General features: G+C 37.3%; 1 protein-coding gene across 1 annotated transcript in view; it reads right to left on the minus strand.

Annotated features, from left to right (window-relative positions):
- keap1b (kelch-like ECH-associated protein 1b) overlaps positions 1 to 15816 on the minus strand; it is a 36566-nt gene extending 20750 nt beyond the window's left edge. The window contains exon 1 of the mRNA XM_057843351.1: positions 15711 to 15816. The gene's annotated coding sequence lies outside the window, so the exon portion shown is untranslated. The remainder of the gene's footprint in view (positions 1 to 15710) is intronic.
- Positions 15817 to 20603: the final 4787 nt, after the last annotated feature.

Below are 20603 nucleotides of genomic sequence, written 5' to 3' on the forward strand. Positions count from 1 at the left end.
GTTAGGCAGCATTTTTGCAATGCTGCCAAATATCAATTTGCAAGTCATGGACAAAGGAACCCTGCATATGCTCACAAAAACTTAAAAGGCTGTTTCTTGCTAGGCAGCATTTTTGCAATGCTGTTAAAATACCAATTAGTGACACACGGGCGAAGAAACCATATGCTCACAAAAAAAAAAAAAGAAAAAAGGCTGACGACCTTTCATGTATCCAAATGATACCTGAAATATGCCTGTCGCGATAACAAATTTTAGTAGTAGATATATGGACTCATATAAATTATTGCCGGTATGCGATAGTTTTGTCAATTTTTTAAGACCAATTCAACCACTAATGTAGTGACAATACGTCCTAATAAATCACCCATTCAAATGCGATAAATTGTTATTCTTAAATAAAACAAATCATATCAAAGATAATACATATATGTATACATATGGCGGAAAACACAGACAAGGCTGAAAAAAAGTTTCTGCTCTTGCACCCCTCTTTAAAATAAACTGCTGTATTTTAAGCCAAAAGAACTGTTGTGTTCGTTAGAACAATATGTCTATATGCTGCCTTAGCAGTATCATGGCACATTAAGCCCCCAAACTATTTTTAATTTGTCAGTGTTACCCTGGAGACCCCCGTTTACAGAAACCGCACAACCGCTTTTGTTTCAGCCCAGCCATAAAAAGAAGGTAAGTAATTCTATTTATTATTTGAAATGTCTATCATTTTTAGCTAAGAATCATTAATTGATGTCTAATATTTACTTTTAAAAAAAAAGACTTTAAAAAATGATTCACTCACATATTTTAAATTTCTAAACAAATTACATCACAATGAAAAAAATAATGTCTGTAAATAGATTAATTTTATATTGTTTGTTACTGTCACATTTTCCCCATATATTAGATGATAAATAATCGATCCAAACTAAGAAAAATTGAAAAAAAAAAAAAAAAACGTTTATATGGGTAACTTTTGAAAAAGAAAATCTCGACCAGTCCTTGATGTCTGCGATTTCTGCATCGCGACCCTTGTTATATTACTGTGTTTCACCCATAAAATCCCCCAAAAGCTGTGGCCATTCACAGCTGTGTCTTGACACTCAGTGATACATGCTACACAGAGTTTTTGGATTAAAATAAGGTAAGTACGCGATAATGTCTCATTAAAATTATGGTGTCTTTAATTATGCTCTTATGCTCCCACCTTGAGTTAGGGTTTAGGTTTTTTTTTATTTTTATTTTTTTAAATGCCATCCTGCTCAAAATTTCTCTTCCACCAGAAAATAGATATTTTAAAGCAGAAATGTGAAGTAATTTCATAACATGCCAAATAGGGTCACAATTAAAGTAATTAAACATTGTCCAACAAATGAAGCATGAAAAAATAATTTAGATGTTGTATATTTGACAAAATAATCGCGTTTCCGAAGTTTGAGCCTGAAAGGGGACGAACCCGGAAGTGATTCGTCACACCGGGAACAGCGATGGCAGCTCCATATATACGGCCGCCATTCAAACCCCTTCAAACAATGATTCAAACAGCGATATAAGCGATAGATCGAGCCCAAGGGAGGAGATCCAAGTTTTTGAAGAGTTGGAGGAAGAAGAGGAGGTTGGAATTTTATGTTGGACCTAACATGTATTAGCCAGACGCTAATCAGGATGCAAACAATGTGCCTAGACTACCTGACATGGAATGGATACAAAACCCATCGACATTACAAGATTGGTAATATATAGGCTGTTATTATTTTCATCATTTGATGATGCAGGCATTTGCACATAATTTTATGTTTTTGTCTATCTGATGACATTGTTAAAAAAAATAATAATCAGACTTCATGTTCATTTTGGCAGATCCGGCAGCTCTCGTGCATATAAAATAATAATATAAAAACGTTGGGGGGAAAGAAAGAGATGAGTCATTGATGGCTTTCTCCACTTTATTGTGGCAATAAGAAAACAAAATAATAGCGGACTGCCGCCACATTCGACCGCGAAGTTTTGCTTCTCGCTGATCTCCTCCTCGCCTCTTACTACTCCAGCGTCTCTTAAACGGATCGTGCATAGTGTCGTTATGAACTTTTTGTTTACAAATGTATCGAACTAGGGCTGCAGTTATCGAATATTTTAGTAATCGAGTAATCGACTGAAAATTCTATCGATTAATCGAGTAATCGGATAAAACAAATATATTTTTAGGTGAAGAGCAATTATAAATATACATGAGAAAACAAGACATTTCATCTAATTTTGAACCATTTTCAGTCAGTCAATGTCTTTATTTTCGATGTATATTGTTGAAAACAGCCAACAATTGCATCTCAGATGTAACTAGAATTAAAAAAAAAAAAAAAAAAAAAGACTAATTCACTGCTTTCACTCAAAAAACTTTAGATCTTATTACAAAAAAATAAATATATATATTACCTAAAAATGCCGTTACGCTTGATAACACACATCACTTAAAAGTTTGGATTTTTTCCCACGTCTTTCAATTGAATTTCTCTTTGTGTCAAGCCATTTTTAAGTTCTAGTTAAGTTTTAAGTTAGTCTAAACTGTAAGTCCTGATAGGATTTTGAGTTTTTGCAGTGTTCAAAATAAATGTATGATACAGGCTGTATTGGAGCACATTAGCACCAGTGCTACTTGGTGTTTTATCCAGCAATGACTACTGAGCTAAAATTGATAGTTAGCATGATTAAGTTTTTATTTTACACCCTCATCACTCCACAATGCTATGTTATGTTAAAGCCTGTATGTAAGACACGTTAGCCGAGCATCGACAGTGGTCATAATTAATAGAAACCTAGCCCTCCGCAGGGCTAACGTGATTTCAGAACAGGAACGTTAATCTTATTTATTAGCGCTTAGCGCTCTTTATTAGCGCTTAGCGCTCTACTGCTTTAAGATGGCGGCTGTTTACTAAAGCTGCCCAGACGCGGCCGAGTCTGTCATTTAGCATCTAGTTCAACATACATGTGATCTCTATGAGACGCATGAGACGCTACCTGTACCAACGTAGCATCGTGCGGGCTAGTATTTAGCAACGTCGGCGTCGTTTGTGGCGGCTGTCGGCTGCAGTAAGTTTCCCCCCCCCCCCCCCCTTCTTCCTCTCCGCACGTGACAGCGCGTTGTCCTGCATTAAAAGTAGTCCGAGCAAAACGTGATGCTTAGAGCTGTCAAAATAAACGATTACTCGAGGTGAATAAAATTACTCGGATCAGTTTTTAAACTCGAGTTACTGGAGTTGCTCGAGTACTCGTTTCAGCTCTATATCGAACACACGACGTGCTGACAACTTTGTTTCTTTATTAACACATGGAGCTAACAGTACGAATACAGCTCGGGGCTCTCGCCAGGAAGTGGCGTCTAATGGCGTGAGGAAATGTGGGTTTTTTCACACAAGCGAACAGATTACAAAGCACCACTTCAGTGTTGTCCTGAGACCACATTTCCCATGATTCAGTGCGTGACCTGTGCGCTCGCTGATTCACTGCCAGACATTAAACCAACACGCTTGTTGTTGTCACCTTGACAGTGGATTAACCCTTTCGGACAAGATCGTAGATGACGCACAATTTAAACACGCTTAACCTAGCGAACGCAACAACAACTATGATCGGGGATTGCCACAAGTTAACTTTCGGCTAACGTCGCTAGCTTATACTGTTCATTCCACAACAGTTGGCAACTCTGCTTTGACGAAATCATCAGTCATCTATCCAAAAATCACACTTACTTTTTGGCAAATCCTTGATCATAAGCAGACCGGTTAAGGAAGCAAGCATCTTCGAAGTGTTTGCAGCAGAGAACACTACTCGATGATGGCGTGAAATTCATTGCTTCGTTCGAACGAAAGATGTCCATTTACGTGCCCTGCTATCCTTTGGCCACTCGTACAACTTTTCGTTTGAGTGAGAACAAAACATCGCCACACACCGCCGTGGCATTTTACCGAAAAGCAATGCAACAAGCAATACTGTTCTATGGCGGACTTCCCCCGCACTTCCCGGTGTGACGTAATTTCGGAAGATTTCCGAAGAAAAGCATTTGCGTTGTCAAGGGCGTTGCTATGGGTTAAACAAAGAATCTGGAAGGTTTGCGTTAAAAAAAAAAGAAAAGAAATTATGCTTATAATTGTTTAGCCATTGATATTATTCAAAAACATGGTTGGCCAACCTTAGTTCACATTTCCGCTTTAAGCTTTCCAGTGATATATGACAGATGCATATAGGACAATTTTGAAATTTGGCGAAATTGGGGGTCTCAGAGCAAAACTTCAAGCCACCTGATTGTTTTCCACCATATACATATTTAGGGTGTGCCAAGAAATCGATTTTACATGCATCGCGATTCAACACTTGACGTTTCGATAAAGATTAATAGCTGTTCAAAAATTATTTTTCCTAATAACTTTATGACAGCCGCTAGTAGCTGAATGAAATTCAAGACGTCTTTTGCCCGGACACCTTTAATGGACACGCGCACAACGTCATGATAGATGCAGCTGGTTACTGAGCGAGAGATTTACTCCTTTATAAAAAACTCGAAATTGAATTTGTGTATGAGACAGGCAGGGACCCAGTTGACGCGCTTTGGGTCCTCTTCTGTGCGCAAGTTATTTTTTTAGAGCGAGGGAAAGAGAGATAGTTTGTTGCTCCTTGTCTTTCAGTTGTCCAGCAGAAGGTTCAAGTCATGTTAATTGGAAAAAGTTGCTAATGTTTTGCTAAGTTCCGTCTCCGTCTATCAGAGGTGAGTACACGAACACCCTTGTACTGTTTAGCTTTTATTGTTGTTTGAGATGTTACTTGTTAGTGCTGAGTGCTATGCTAATTAGCAACTTCGCTAACATATATTTCCATGTCAAGTTGTGCGTTGTTTGATGGTGTAAAAAAGTTATTCCAGATGCAGAACGTTTAAAACTAGGATTAAGTACAGCGGCATGTCAGCAAATTTGAAGCCAAATTATTCATTGCCAATACAATTTTCTAGAGCTGAAACGAGTACTCGAGCAACTCGAGTAACTCGAGTTTAAAAACTGATCCGAGTAATTTTATTCACCTCGAGTAATCGTTTATTTTGACAGCTCTAAGCATCACGTTTTGCTCGGACCACTTTTAATGCGGGACAACGCGCTGTCACGTGCGGAGAGGAAGAAGGGGGGAAAAAAAAAACTTACTGCAGCCGACAGCCGCCACAAACGACGCCGACGTTGCTAAATACTAGCCCGCACGATGCTACGTTGGTACAGGTAGCGTCTCATGCGTCTCATAGAGATCACATGTATGTTGAACTAGATGCTAAATGACAGACTCGGCCGCGTCTGGACAGCTTTAGTGAACAGGCGCCATCTTAAAGCAGTACAGCGCTAAGCGCTAATAAAGAGCGCTAAGCGCTAATAAATAAGATTAACGTTACTGTTCTGAAGTAACGTTAGCCCTGCGGAGGGCTAGGTTTCTATTAATTATGACCACTGTCGATGCTTGGCTAACGTGTCTTACATACAGGCTTTAACATAACATAACATAGCATTGTGGAGTGATGAGGGTGTAAAAAAAAACTTAATCATGCTAACTATCAATTTTAGCTCAGTAGTCATTGCTGGATAAAACACCAAGTAGCACTGGTGCTAATGTGCTCCAATACAGCCTGTATCACACATTTATTTTGAACACTGCAAAAACTCAAAATTCTATCAGGACTTGCAGTTTAGACTAACTTAAAACTTAACTAGAACTTAAAAATGGCTTGACACAAAGAGAAATTCAATTGAAAGACGTGGGAAAAAATCCAAACTTTTAAGTGATGTGTGTTATCAAGCATAACGGCATTTTTAGGTAAGATATATATAATTTTTTTTGTAATAAGATCTAAAGTTTTTTGAGTGAAAGCAGTGAATTAGTCTTTTTTTTTCTTCTTTTTTTTAGTTCTAGTTCCATCTGAGATGCAATTGTTGGCTGTTTTCAACAATATACATCGAAAATAAAGACATTGATTGACTGAAAATGGTTCAAAATTAGATGAAATGTCTTGTTTTCTCATGTATATTTATAATTGCTCTTCACCTAAAAATATATTTGTTTTATCCGATTACTCGATTAATCGATAGAATTTTCAGTCGATTACTCGATTACTAAAATATTCGATAGCTGCAGCCCTACAATTTTCCATATTGTGTGTCATTTTTAAGCTATTTGTAGTGTGAAGGCGATAACTCCAGAAATCTTTATTTACATGTTGAACATGATGTGCTTTTATTTTGAAATGTTCACCAGAAGTACATTCGCTAAGCCGCTAACCGTGACCTTTACACACGGTAAAAAAAAAAAAAAAATCCACTTGTCTTTAATTTTCGTCATGCATGTGATTGTGGTGTCAGTAATAGATTTTTTGCCCCCACATTGTTTGCAAATGCTGTAAACTAGCGAGTTTTCATGTTTGAAGTGTCACCTTTTAACCGTAAATTTGCGTTTGTGTTTTCCAGCAGGCTAAAGGTTAGTACAATATCAATTTTCCATTAGCCTCAATGTAGCAATGCTAACATTTTACAATGTTTTATGTAGATGAGTGACCAATAAACATCTGTGAAATCAACTGGAGTCTCATATGCAATCAACACGCACGTGTGCCAAGTGCAAGCAGCACATGCACACACAAATGCATGAACGCACACACACAGCGATAAATCGCAGCCAGGAAAATTGCCAAACTCATTTTTATTTACATTGTGATAAATGGGCTTATTGCATATCGCGACAGGCTTAACCTGAAACAAAATGGAAAAAAGGTAGTGTAACAAGACTTTTTAGAAACCCTTATAAAACAATCAAATACCACAATACGAAGTCACCTTTTCTCCTCCATGAATTTAATATGATTTAGTTATTGGTTTGGTCCTTTAAGTGTCAGGAATTGATTATCATTTTCCAAAGTAAAAGATGCTTATGTATTATTTTGATGAAACACAAAAGATAATAAGTTTGACTCTATCAGGGACTATGGAAATGAGAGATGGCAGAAATTTCTAGAATTGGGGAATTTTGGATAATTTAAAGAGAAAAATTGTCTCTTAAAAATTAACTGATTACAGTATTCAAATATTTAGCATTTAATTAATCTCAAAATTGATTAGTGTGTAGAGTTTACAGTTGCCATAGTATGAATAACATGCAATTAGTTGAACTTGAAGTAGCTTAAGAAGAGTTTATCGAGCTCCTAGCCCTTCGAATGAATTTCAATATCCATTAAGTAGCCGTCAGTTTTAGATAGGTTGTTGTGTATATCGTGTGATTTCGCTTTAATGTTGATTATTTTGTAGCTTTTGATCATTAAATAATAGTAAATATATAACAATTATTGAACAGGTAATGAAAAGTAATTTGGGAAATAGTGATTCTATAATGGGTGGGATGGTGAACGAGTGAGTGGTTTGTGTGTCTGCCTCACAATTCTGAGATCAGGGCTTCGACTCCACCCATTCAGTATGGCGTTAACATATTTTTTCTCCTTGTGCCTTTGTGTGTTTTCTCCGGATACTCTGGTTTCCTCCACATCCCAAAAAATAAGCATGATAGGCTTGAACATACAGTACCTAACTGTTCTTAGGTATGAGTGTGTGCATGGATTTTTTTCCTTGTGCCCAGTGTTTGGTTGCCAACCAACTTAGGGTGTACTCCACCTATAATGCCCATAGAAAACTGGGATAGGATAAGCTGCTTGGAAAATTAATGAAGAAATAATTATACAGTATAGTAATTCTTAATGTTAATGAATATTTATCTGATTATTCGAATAAATGATAAACTGATGAAGAGAATAACTGGTTTTAAAAACATTCGATAGTAAATGCCCCAGTATTCTTAAGTTGTTCCACAAACTAGTTCATCGCATTCTTAACCCAACATGTTGTTCACATTAAATGACTAAAGTAACCTGTTTAAATTTCTTAAATAAAAAGCACCTTATTTAAAAATGAAATGCATTTTTTTCTTTCACATAGGGGGCAGTAACCTCTATCTGCACTTTGTAACATGCTAAGTACGTATTCATCAGCAAGTCTTTTTCTCCACTTGTCTATGCTTCTTCACCTTACATCACAAGTCGTCAGAAGGTTAATTAAGTTAATAGTTAACCCGTTCTGTACTTGTCTGGCACTTAAGTAGTTAGCAATGCTACAATGTTACTTCAATGACTGTCTGAGTAATAAAGGTAAGTTATAATAGTGCCAGCTCTTCTCCATAACAGGTTATTTCCCTTTTTTATTTGAGAAAGCCAAGCAAATCACAAGATAACGAAAGTCCCAGAGAAGACATGCTTGAGCAATTTTTTCAAACATTGACAGTGCCAAGCACATATTTTTCATAAGAATAATGTCATCGCACACCACCAAATGAAAATGTCAAAAAAAAATATGACTAGTGAAATAATAATGACCGATCTTAATCTTACTTTCAAAATTACTTAGAGTAAAATATTGGCCAGTTTAGTTGCAGGTGGGCATGAAGGGTGTAGGTTTGCATACGGACAGTAGGGAGATGACACTACCAACTTGTCAGGATGCTGAAAATGCCCCCACCAACTTTTAAGCAACCTTATTTGCATTATACTGTATGATGACTTCAGTTATATAGGTTATTTAGATTGTCTTACTATATGTTGTAAGGATAGAATTGACCCTACCATTATTAAGCAAATTACAGTACTTTAATTATGTTCAAACTTATATTGAACCCTTTTCACTTGCTGAATGTGCCAGTCCATTTTTTCCCTCAAACGCACGTTTGATTGGCTGATGACATGACCCAAACCCACATACACACACACATTCACAGCCCGCCAGATATACAACATGCCGCCTCCTCCGCCCCCTTCAAAGACGAGGGATATTGGAAGTTTTTTCCGCCAGCAGCAGTCACCGTAAGTAATAAAAGATGTCAATGTTGTGGAGGTGGGGAATACAACACTAATTTTGCTACTAAAAGTCTGAACTGCATCAGAGTTAGCACACATTAATCTGTGTGAATTTCTCAAACTCGAGGAGGAAGCTGCGCTGAGAGAAATAGCCTCCTGTATGTTTTCTACTGTTAACATTGATTAAACTAAGAAATGTAGTGAACTAAGGATTACCCCCTTATAGTTAATTGATGATTAACAAGTTTGCATTTCTTGTTTAAGTAATATAATTTTTGTTCAAATATTGCAATTTAAATTTGCTGATAAAATCCAGACATTTAGTCTAGACATTTTCAAAATGTTTCTTTAGTAGTTTTTGAAAACAAAGATTTGAATCGAACGGTGTATCACCTGAACCAATGTTCATGAAAGTTAGTATAAGTCAATACAGATTTATTTTGCATTGATCATTTAGCCTATGAATTAATTAGGTTCATATTGGTGAGAAATGACGCACGTTTTGCCAGTCGTTTTGGTCTTATAAATGTCCCGTCCCCAGCAAAAAGTGTACATGCAGGTTATGCTGTTATATCGTTCCTACCAATGTTGACACCAAACCTACGCCCTTGGTGGGTATACAGGTTAATTGTACCTTCTCCCATCCAGAATATTTTTTTCTTCTTGTACAAATACTGATAATGAACTAAGAGATACACATTACCTTTAGTAAATGAATATTGCCAGAGCAAACTGAGTGAAATAGGATCATCCAACAGTGGTTAGGTAACCCTGCCTTGAATTGTTTTTACATTGCAATTTGTTTTTCTTGGTGTTCACTATTCACTGCGGAAAAGGGTGCAGGATAACGCTAGGATGACGGCGTGTCCGTATTTGGCCCTGGTTGCTAAGCTACAGAAAAGTTAAAAGCTTGATGCCTGATCCAGCTCGTCTGGGCGTAAAATACCTGCACCGTAATTTTCGGATTATAAACCACTAGAGCTGGGAATCTTTGGGCACCTAACGATTCGATTACGGTTACGATTCAGAGGCTCCGATTCGATTATAAAACGATTATTGATGGACCCCCCCTCCTTTTTTTTTTTTTTTTTTTTTTTTAAATGTTTTGTACATTAGTTCTACAATTGTTCAAAAATACTCTCAGGCTAAACCAAACTACTATTTCAGTATCAAGTTAACATATAGCAGTAAAAAAAAACATACAAAAATAACAGTAAATAAAAACCTCCAGTCCCTATTCTGTATCAGCAGCTTTAAACTACATTCAATTAATTTAATGTTGTGAATCAACCGTTAAAGTTGTTAAAATTGCTCCCGTTATTCCATGATTTCCCTTTTGTCTACTTTCGACATGTGAAAGTTTTAAAACTATTTTAAAGATAGATTGAAATTAATATTTTACCGATTTAGGAGTATTTTAGATAAAAAGTTAATTGGGTTTGCTTGGAAGGTTCGCTACAACAGCCTTGCAGGGAAGTGTACTGCTTTAAGATGGCGGCCGTTTACTAACGCCCGCATCTAGCTTGTTGTAGATGTGCTGCTAACGCTACCGAATCTATATTGCATCTAGTCCTATATAAATGATATCTATCGTAACATTATGTGGATGTACTTTGTAGTAGCTTTTCGGCAGCAGTCAGGTATGTTGTTATGTTTTTTTATCTCGTGGCATGAGTTGAGCTAGAGCTGTGAGTTGAGCATTGGCATTACCCGAGGGGCCGGGTAATGAGAAGAATGATGTTTAGCTACTCTTGCTCTGTTCCTCATTGTCCCGAAGACCGCGCGGCGCGCTGAGTGTGTTGTACTTCCACTTTACTTGGCATATTTCAATAATCGGAATTTGGATGTTTGTGAATCGTTCTCGAATCTACCACGGCCGAATCGCGAATAATCTAAGAATCGGAAATTTTGCACACCTCTATAAACCACTAGAGGTGGGAATCTTTGGGCACCTAACGATTCGATTACGATTCAGAGGCTCCGATTCGATTATAAATCAATTATTGATGCACCCCCCCCCCCCCCCGCTTTTAGTTTTTTTGTAAACTACTTGCAAAATTTTTCACAAATCCTCTCAGACTAAACAAACTACTATTTCAGTATCAAGTTAACTGTTAAAAACAGTAAATAAAATACTCAAGTCCCTATTCTATATCGGCAGCTTTAAACTACATTCAATTAATTTAATGTTGTGAATCAACTGTTAAAGTTGTTAATATTGCTCCCGTTATTCCATAATTTCCCTTCTGTCTACTTTCGGCGTGAAAGTTTTAAAACTGTTTCATCATTTAAAGATAGTCAAGTCAAGATTTTGCCAATTTTTTTTTTTTTTTTTTTTTTTTAGATAAAAAGTAATTAGGTTCGCTACAACGGAGCCTTCTAGAGAAGTGTACTGCTTTAAGATGGCGCCTGTTTACTAGCGCGGGAAAGTCTGTGATTTCGCATCTAGTTCTTGGTATATGATCTAACACGGCTGTCGTCTGTCATTTCACATCTAGTTCTAGATATATGTGATATCTACCATAGCCGTATGTTAGCGTATGTTTGTAGCAACTAGCAACTGGGCGCTGTTTGTAGCGGCTGACGGCCACAGTAAGGTATTATTGTTTTTTGTTTTTTTTTTATCTCGCGGCATGAGTTGAACATGATATTTACTCTCGGTCCGTTCCTCATTGAGTCCTGAAGACCGCGCTGACTGTGTTTTATTTCTGCTTTACCCGGTATAATTCAATAATCGGAATTTGGATGTTTGTGAATTGTTCTCGAATCTTCCACGGCCGAATTGCGAATAATCTAAGAATCGGAAATTCTGCACGCCTCTATAAACCACTACTTTTTTTATCTCATTTTGAATCCTGCGGTTTATATTCCAGTGCGGCTCATTTGTTGATTTATTCGGTTAGTAGGTAAGACTTTATTTGGCAACGGCCTCATACGACTGGCATAAGACAATCATAATTATGATATGACACGATCATGGGCATTAATGAATGCATATGAAAGATGTCATTAAGAGTCATCCGGCAAATTATGTCACTAACTCTATTTATGTCAAGCTCGGATCTTTTACATCCATTCAAAAATGAGATAATTTGCCGGATGACACAAAATGATATCTGTCATAAGCATTTATTTATGCTCATGGCAGTGTCATGTCATAATTTTGATGGTCTTATGACAGTCTTATGCTACGCAACAATCAAATAATGTTACCAAATACCATAACTAGCAATTAATGAAACAACTGGAACAGTAATTGAAGAAATAGTTTACACGGAACATGAATTTTGATTGTTATTTATATCTGCAGCACTGCAATGCATGCTAGGAGGCATGTTGGACGACAACAGTGTTGACAGCAGAGGTTGACTGTCTCCCTTCAAGGGAGCAGTGATGGCCAAATTAAGCTTCTTGAAGCAATGAAGCTTTGAATCTACTGACTGCAAAGCTTCAATGAAGGTTCATTTGGTCTTATGACTGTCTTTTGATGCCGCTGTCAAATAAAGTGTTACTAGCTAATATCTTTTGGTGTAAATTAGGGCTGCAGCTATCCATCATTTTAGTAGTCGATTAATCGATGAACCATTAGTTCGAATAATCGAGTAATCGGATAAGGAACATGAAAAATTAAATTACCTGAGCTGAGCCTCTAACGGTATAAAAAAATAAATAAAGGAGGATCTATGTACAACAAAAGAACAAATGGCTAACTTCGATAGCAAAAGCCCGTTAGTTCAAATGCTATAAAATGCTAACTTTTTAACACTGATCTTAACAAATGGTTCTGACACATATTCCCACAAAAACGGGCTAAATATACCTATAAACTAAATTACAAATGCAATAAAAAACATTAGCTCAAAAACATAGCTTATGTTGGTCTTCACAGGGAGCACCTGGATTCAGCCATGTGAAATGAGGCAGACTAGAAGGCAGTGTATCCACTCAAATCAATAAAACTAAATGCAAACACTTTCAAAATAAACCATTACAACGCCTCTTTAATTAAACAAATACTCGGAGCAGCAAAATTTAATTTGAATCTTTTTTTCTAATCGAATACTCGAGTTAATCAATTAATCATTGCAGCACTAGTGTAAATATCCCATAATACAGTGAGGACAGTTGGGGCTTATAGTCCAGTGCTGCTTATCAATGAACAAATGCTGTTTTTGTGTCAAATTTGGTGGGTGGCGTCTTATAGTCAGGTGCGTCTTATAGTCCGAAAATTACGGTATTTACAACAGATATATAAGGTCGCTCAATGCAGTATAAATAGAACTTTGCTCTGGAGCACAGCCATTACTCCTTACAACTGTCAAGAGCAATTTAAGTGCATCTAGCACATTTTATTTTTATAACTTTTTACAGATTATACAGTTTCCGCTCAACCAAATCCCAGGTCAAATAATTGGTTCTCAAAATTGCCCACGACCCCTAATTTCAAAGTCAAATTGTTGTTAAAAATACACAATAATATGCAATGCTAATATGGCATTTGTTACATTATTGCCTTTGCCTTTTCATGGGAACCACACCAACAACGCTGCCTGTGATTAGCTTGTTGGCTGACATTTAAACATCAATTCTATTTTGGACCTCCTTGTCAAAATGGATTGGACGTCTAGTGCCGTCAATGGTATTAAAATATTGTCGTTCATTGCCAGCCATCCCAATCAAACTAGATTTAATTAGTGCTGCAACGATTAATCGATTAACTCGAGTAATTCGATTGGGAAAAATGATTTGAATTAAATTTTGCTGCTTCGAGTATTCGTTTAATTAAAGTGTTGTGTAATAGTTTGTTTTGAAAGTGTTTGCACTTAGTTTTATTGATTTGGGTGGATACACTGCCCTCTAGCGGCAACAGTGAATATGACATAACCAGCTGCTCCCTGTTAAGACCAACAAAAGCTACGTTTTTGTTTTGGCTATTTTTTTTTTTAATGCATTCGTAATTTAGTTAATAGGTATATATGTTAAGCGCATTGTAAAAGAAAAAAAAAAGTTAGAATTTAAGCTAGCGGACTTTTGCTATGTAAGCTAGCCAATTGTTCTTTTGTTGTATTTAGATCAGGGGTGGGCAAACTATTCCACAAAGGGCCGCAGTGGGTGTGGGTTTTTGTTCATACCCATCATGAGGACAGCCTTTCACCAATCTGGTTTCTTACAAGTGCAATCAGTTGATTGCAGTCAGGCGCTTCTTGTTTCCACTGAAACCTCATTGGTTAAACTGTCTGTGCTGAATCAGTTGGAACAAAGACCAGGACCCTCTGCGGCCCTCGAGGACCGGTTTGCCCACCCCTGATTTAGATCCTCATTTATTTAAGGGCTGCAGCTATCGAATATTTTAGTAGTCGATTAATCGATGGACTAATCAGTTCGAATAATCGAGTATTCAGATAAGGAACATGAAAAATTAAAATACCTGAGCTGAGCCTCAAACAATATATATATATATATATATTTAAATGAGGATCTATGTACAACAAAAGAACAATTTACACAGCTAACTTACATAGAAAAAGTCCACTAGCTTAAAAGCTATAAAATGCTAAAGTTTTTTTTCTACAATGCCCTTAACAAAAGGTTCAGGCACATATTCCCACAAAAAAAACGGCTAACTATACCTATAAACTAAATTATATATGCATTAAAAAACATTAGCTCAAACAAAAACTTGGCTGACGTTGGTCTTAACAGGGAGCAGTTGGATTCAGCCATGTGAAAAGAGGCAAACCAGAGGGCAGTGTATCCACCCTAATCAATAAAACTAAATGCAAACACTTTCAAAATAAACCATTACCATGCCACTTGAATTAAACGAAAACTCGAAGCAACAAAATTTAATTCGAATATTTTTTTCTAATCGAATACTCGAGTTAATCGATTAATCATTGCACTACTTCTTTATTTATTCTTATACCATTTGAGGCTCAGCTCAGGTATTTTAATTTTTTATGTTCCTTATCCGATTACTTGATTATTTGAACGAACTAGTTCATCGATTGATCGACTACTAAAATAATCGATAGCTGCAGCCCAAGATTTAGTGTCTATCGTTGTCAATGGCAGCGAATGAGTGAATGTGCCATCCTCTCACGAAGTGATGTAATTTGGACCATTTGTAGCACTATCCTTCATCCAGTTTGTGATTCCCGTCTGTCCTTTAGACCAGTTTACACAATAGCTTCAGGATTTCTCCAGATAAATTCACAATCATGCAGCGATCAGCGTGAGTCAAACGTAAATAGGGCAAACGAGGACAAGCCATAAAACGAGAGTCCGTTTGATGTCTGGCATCTTGGCAAGGAGTTACAGTTGCTCGGTGACTCATCCCGAACTCTTCAGTGGAACTCAATGTACCAAAACATGACACATAAGTGCAGTCAGCCCTTACATAATAAATTATCAGAGAGCGGTACTCAATCAACGCCATATAGAGCTTCTTTCTTTTCTTACCCATAGACGTTTCCATCCACATACTCCAGTTGAAGCTTGTTTTACTCGTAAACAAAAATAAATCTGCACCAAAACAATTTAAAAATGTACAATAAAAATGTATATACAGCTGTAAATACTCCAACTTGACCTCAACCGACACTATTGTTTAAATTTAAGTGAACGAGTTACCATCTAATAATAACGAGACGGTAGCTAGCGACGAACCGCTTTAAGCACCAACACGCAAAACAATGTGCAACTAGCTTTGTTCTTGTACTATAAACACCGCTTCGCTTCTGATAATATCAACATTTAAATCAAACTTCGTCTCAAAATTGTCAGAAAAGATACTCACGTCGCATAGGCGAGAACCTCCATGATAAACTGTGCAGTGTGCACCACAGAGAGCGAGTTGGGAGGAGGGAGGTGGAATGGGGGTGGTGTGTGTATGTGTGTGGGGGGGGAAGCGGTAACTCACCATGACTAAGCATTGTACGAGGGCCTCCCTTCGCCTTCACAATAAAAGTTTCTCTCAGTAACCTGAATTGACACGTAACGGCGGTCAATGGGCTGAAGTCAACGGAGGCTTTTATTGAGAAAGGATTGTGTCAGAGTGAAAGTACAGTACTGGACGACTGCCAGTTCAGGCAAAATTACAAACAGGGGAAATGTACTGTATGACAGCCTCTACAAATTTAGCTGATAAACAAATGTCGTTCATTATTTTAGGCCCGTGATAATATGAATACGTATGGTAAAGTGTTAAGCGTTGTTATTGACAGATACATTAAAAAAACAAAACAACAACAACAACAAAAAAGTCAATTAACCCTTAATAGGGCAAGTGACTTTTTTTTTTGGGGGGGGGGGGGTGTAATTAAATGGTACTCAATATAGACATGGTGTCCAAATAAGAGGGTATTGGACATCACATTTTGGGTCGAGTAGCAATATTCATTCAGTAAACAATTGTGGCCTACTACATGATCTAAAGTGTTATGTCAACATATGTGGACGCCATTTTAAAAAAATTAATTGCAAAAAATTTTTTTACAAAAAACCCCCAAAACAAAACAAACAAAAAAACTACTGGATCTAGAAAAAAAAAACATATAAGATCTGAATTTAAAGTGCCACTTTAAGACCCCCCTCTCAAATTGTCAACTGAAGCCCCCCACCTCCAAAAAAATAATAATGCTCATCTTGAAAGAACGAGAAAACTACCAGTAAATGTTTATTTGAGAGGCATGTCATGCATGTCAATTATTTAGTTAGTGTACCAAAACATTGCGCAATGACAAAAATTCCGTGTTTGAAACAAAATCTGCAATTAAAATGCATAATTTTTTTAAACTTAATATTTTTTGGTAAATAACTCTGCAATTAATCAGTTAAAGTCCCACCCCTACTTAGCATATGTTTTTTTTTTTTTTTTTTAATAAATAAATAATATTCTAAATTAACTCGTTGCCATTGACAGCGATAGACGTCCAATCTATTTGAACTGGGAGGGTTGGAAGTGAATGAACATTGGTTCGCTGCCAGCAAATGTCACTTCAAATGGGTTGGACATCTACTAGTGACAAAGTAATATAAATTCACAGGATGGAAAGAGCCACATAATTTGACGTATATCATCGTCAATGGTACATAAAGAGGTAACAAAACGTTGATAAAATGAAAACAAATTAATTTGAATAGAAACAGAAACCAATTATGGTTATGGGCCCATAATAAAACTTTAAAGTTCATTTTTATTTCGAATTTCATAGATTTTAATAATAAAAATAACATTGTTTTAAAAAATAGAGCATCCACTCGTTTCTTTCTATATTTTCCATGATGTAATTGAGAGTCATGTATCGGTGCCAGCCAATGGCTATTCACAGTAGACAAATCTCTGACACTCACATTCACACCTCCTGGCTAAGTTAGAGGAGGGGTCACCAACCTTTTAGTAACTGTGAGTTTCTTGGTTACAGATTAATATGAAGGCCACCCAGTTATATAAACACAATATAATCTAGAGTAAAACAAAAACAAGGTCAAATGATATTAAATAGCAAATTCTACACGTTAATTCAGTTTAAAATGTAATCTTCTACAACATTGGTAGGAATTACGATGTCAAATCCCATCACAGGTGAGCTACTTTTGCGAGTCTCCAAAAACATTTTTTTTTCTTTTAGTGGTAGACTGAGCAACTATTCTTCATTTAACCACAAGGTGGCATAAACAGGCAACAATGGAGATACACAGGGAGCAGAGAAACTCAAGAATGGTTTGAAATCATCACTACTACATAGGGGAGATTGGGTCAATGTGAGACTTTTAAAAAAATTTTTTTTTTTTTACATTTGCTCTCCTCCAAGCAAGCCAAAACAACAAACCAGAAAAGTTAACATATTTCCCGTTAATTTAGGATGTTTCCTAGTAATGGAAATTATCAGAATGTACACAGGATGAATAGTATTTAAAAAAATAACTGATTGTTATAAAAAGTTATATTGTGTCTGACTTTACCCCATCAATAGTGCAAACTGGGACAGACTAGAAGTAAAGTGAACCAATGAGGGGTAAAAATCATATTTGGAAATGTTGTGAAAGTTAGAACCCTAACAGGCAGCCTGACAACAAGACAATTCAGAATGAATGTCAGTAACAGCATCCTCGGGTTTGGTCGATTAAATATAATTTTTAAACACCTGAACGCTACTCAAGATCTACTACACAATAATAGAATATCATCATATATCATAACATAATATAGCAAAATTACCCATGATCTAAATTTCCTCGATCATTTCTTTCATCTTCAGAACTCTCTTCATCGGGCAAAGGGACAAACATATCAATCTCCTCAGAGCTGCTAACAACAATTTTCTTTTTCGGGTTTGTCTTTTCTTTGCAACTTTGCCTTTTCCCAACCAATTTCTGACTGGGACTATGTGGCACACCTGAGTCAGCCGACCAGGCTTATCCAGGTGGACCATGTGCAGTGGATGGATTAGTATAATTGTATCCATTACTGAATTGACTGAAGCGAGTAGTTCATCTGCAGGTGGGTCATCTGCATGGGTGGGCCGTCCAGATCTTCTGCAGTGGCAGGCTGCAGCTCACCATGTATGGTGCAAATGCTTAATCAGAGAAAATTCAGTAGATCTAAATCCAGATGTGATGTTATGTAGTGTCGCTGCTGACACGAAGGAGTGATGTGACTCATGTGAGACATCTCACATCATTTGTCTCACTTTAACCCATCGCCACAATTTAGTAAAAAAACAACAACCTCTCCAAGCAACACAGGCTAATCTTAAACTCGCATCATCACATGGTTTTATATGTTCTTAGTTCATCAATATGTGTGATAAAATATTTTCAGGCTTAATCAATTTGCTTTGGCACAACAGCCGAGTAAGTTGACAGAACGACTATTTATTTTTACATGCAAAAAATATAATTCTTGTGGAAAAAACCTGTTTACCACTGTAGGAGGTGGATATCTTCTTCATGGACAAGGTGAATTGGTAAGGGCTAGGAAACATGATGGCTGCATGATCATGGTGATGTGCTCCCTCACCTAGATAAAGGGGGTGTCTCTCGTTAGCCACTCTCCCCTACACATCCCCTGACATGGAATGATTGAGCATGTCATCGCATCATTCAAATGTTGAAGTAGTATTAACTAATTACCATGACATGTCTTAAACTGCATAGGACACTAAAAATGCATGTTTATTTCATATTTCACGGCAGGGGCATTACTGGGGGGGGGTGGGGGGCAGTCTGGGCACCGCGTATGGTATCCCATTCATATTGTACTGATGTGTTCTAAATTTTAACCTTTGTGTTGTTACTTCCTCTTTCTCCTTAAGAAAAAAAATTAAATGAAAAGTTGGTTTTGTTCCTAGGGGGTGCTACACACATTTACGCAGATTTTGATTTAAGAAAAAAAAAAAAAAAAATTCACATTTTATCAAAGTTTTCACCAGTTTTCATCTGGCTGTTGAGTTTGGTGAGTTTGGAAGCATTCTGAGGGGATCAAAGTAGGGCTCAAAGCGTCGGCGGGACAAAGAATGACTGCTAGGGGGCGCTACATAGTGTATTTGGAATTTATCTTTACACAGGATCAAAGATTGCACTTGTGTTGACCTGCCTGCCGATTTTGGTGCATTTTGAAGCATTCCAAGGGGGTCAAATTGAGCTCAAAGGGGCTGCGGAACAAAGAATAACTATCATAATAAAACCGAGAAACCACAATAGGTTACCTGAATAAAAACATTGTCTTGTCACCTGCATGTCCATACTGTTCATTTATGGGTGTGTTCTAAGTCAAATAAAATCAAATAAACTTTTATTTGTTTAGACCAAATCACAACAACAGTTATCTCAAGGAGAAAACAAAACATGTTTAGGGTGCATTAGCCCGACACTGGATTTCGACCTACTTGAGCATTGTGGCTTTTTTTTTTTTTTGCCCCCGCCCGATAAGACTAATGCCCACCCACACCTCACATCATGGTAACACCATTGTTGTTTTCACTGGTGTTTTATGCTCCTGAATGAAATGGACCACTTTGATGAGTGTGGAAGTGATCGTTCTATGTATTCAATTTTTGAATCCTGCGCCATGAAAATGAGTTGCGCCATGAAAATGAGTAACTTCCGGCTCCAGTCTCGGGTTTAGGATGAATGCGAATGTGACGTCACCCGGGTCAGCATCTCACAATACAGCATTGCTTCATAGCATGCAGATGGACTGTGGATTCAGCTGATTTTGCGGATTAATACGTTTAGTTTTCGCATCACGCTAGCCAAACGGCTGCAGGCTTTTGTAGCTGCACCAGGGAGAGGCGTCTGAGCCTTTTTAGGTTTCAGAAAGTTCCTGTGCACCCCGAGATCGTCCAAGACAAGTGTGCGACAACTGTGGGACCATTGGACTTATAAGGAAGTGAGTAAACATCGTGTTTTGTATTGTCAAATACTGGGATCATGGCACACGTTTTTACTAAGGAGGTGGCTTGCATGTATGTCAAATACTGGGATCATGGCACACGTTTTTACTAAGGAGGTGGCTTGCATTTTGTGGCTGGCAATGCTCCTTGTCCACCGAGAATGCCACCCGGCCGACGACCGGCGGCTTGTCGCACACGTCCCCGTCGGGAAAGCGCAATACTCGGCTTATTGCCCTCTTCGTGTGCCCGGTGTTCTGTCAAATTTTCCACCCCATCAGAAATTGCAACTTTGT

Source organism: Corythoichthys intestinalis, chromosome 8, assembly GCF_030265065.1.
Source record: "Corythoichthys intestinalis isolate RoL2023-P3 chromosome 8, ASM3026506v1, whole genome shotgun sequence".
Classification (NCBI taxonomy): domain Eukaryota; kingdom Metazoa; phylum Chordata; class Actinopteri; order Syngnathiformes; family Syngnathidae; genus Corythoichthys; species Corythoichthys intestinalis.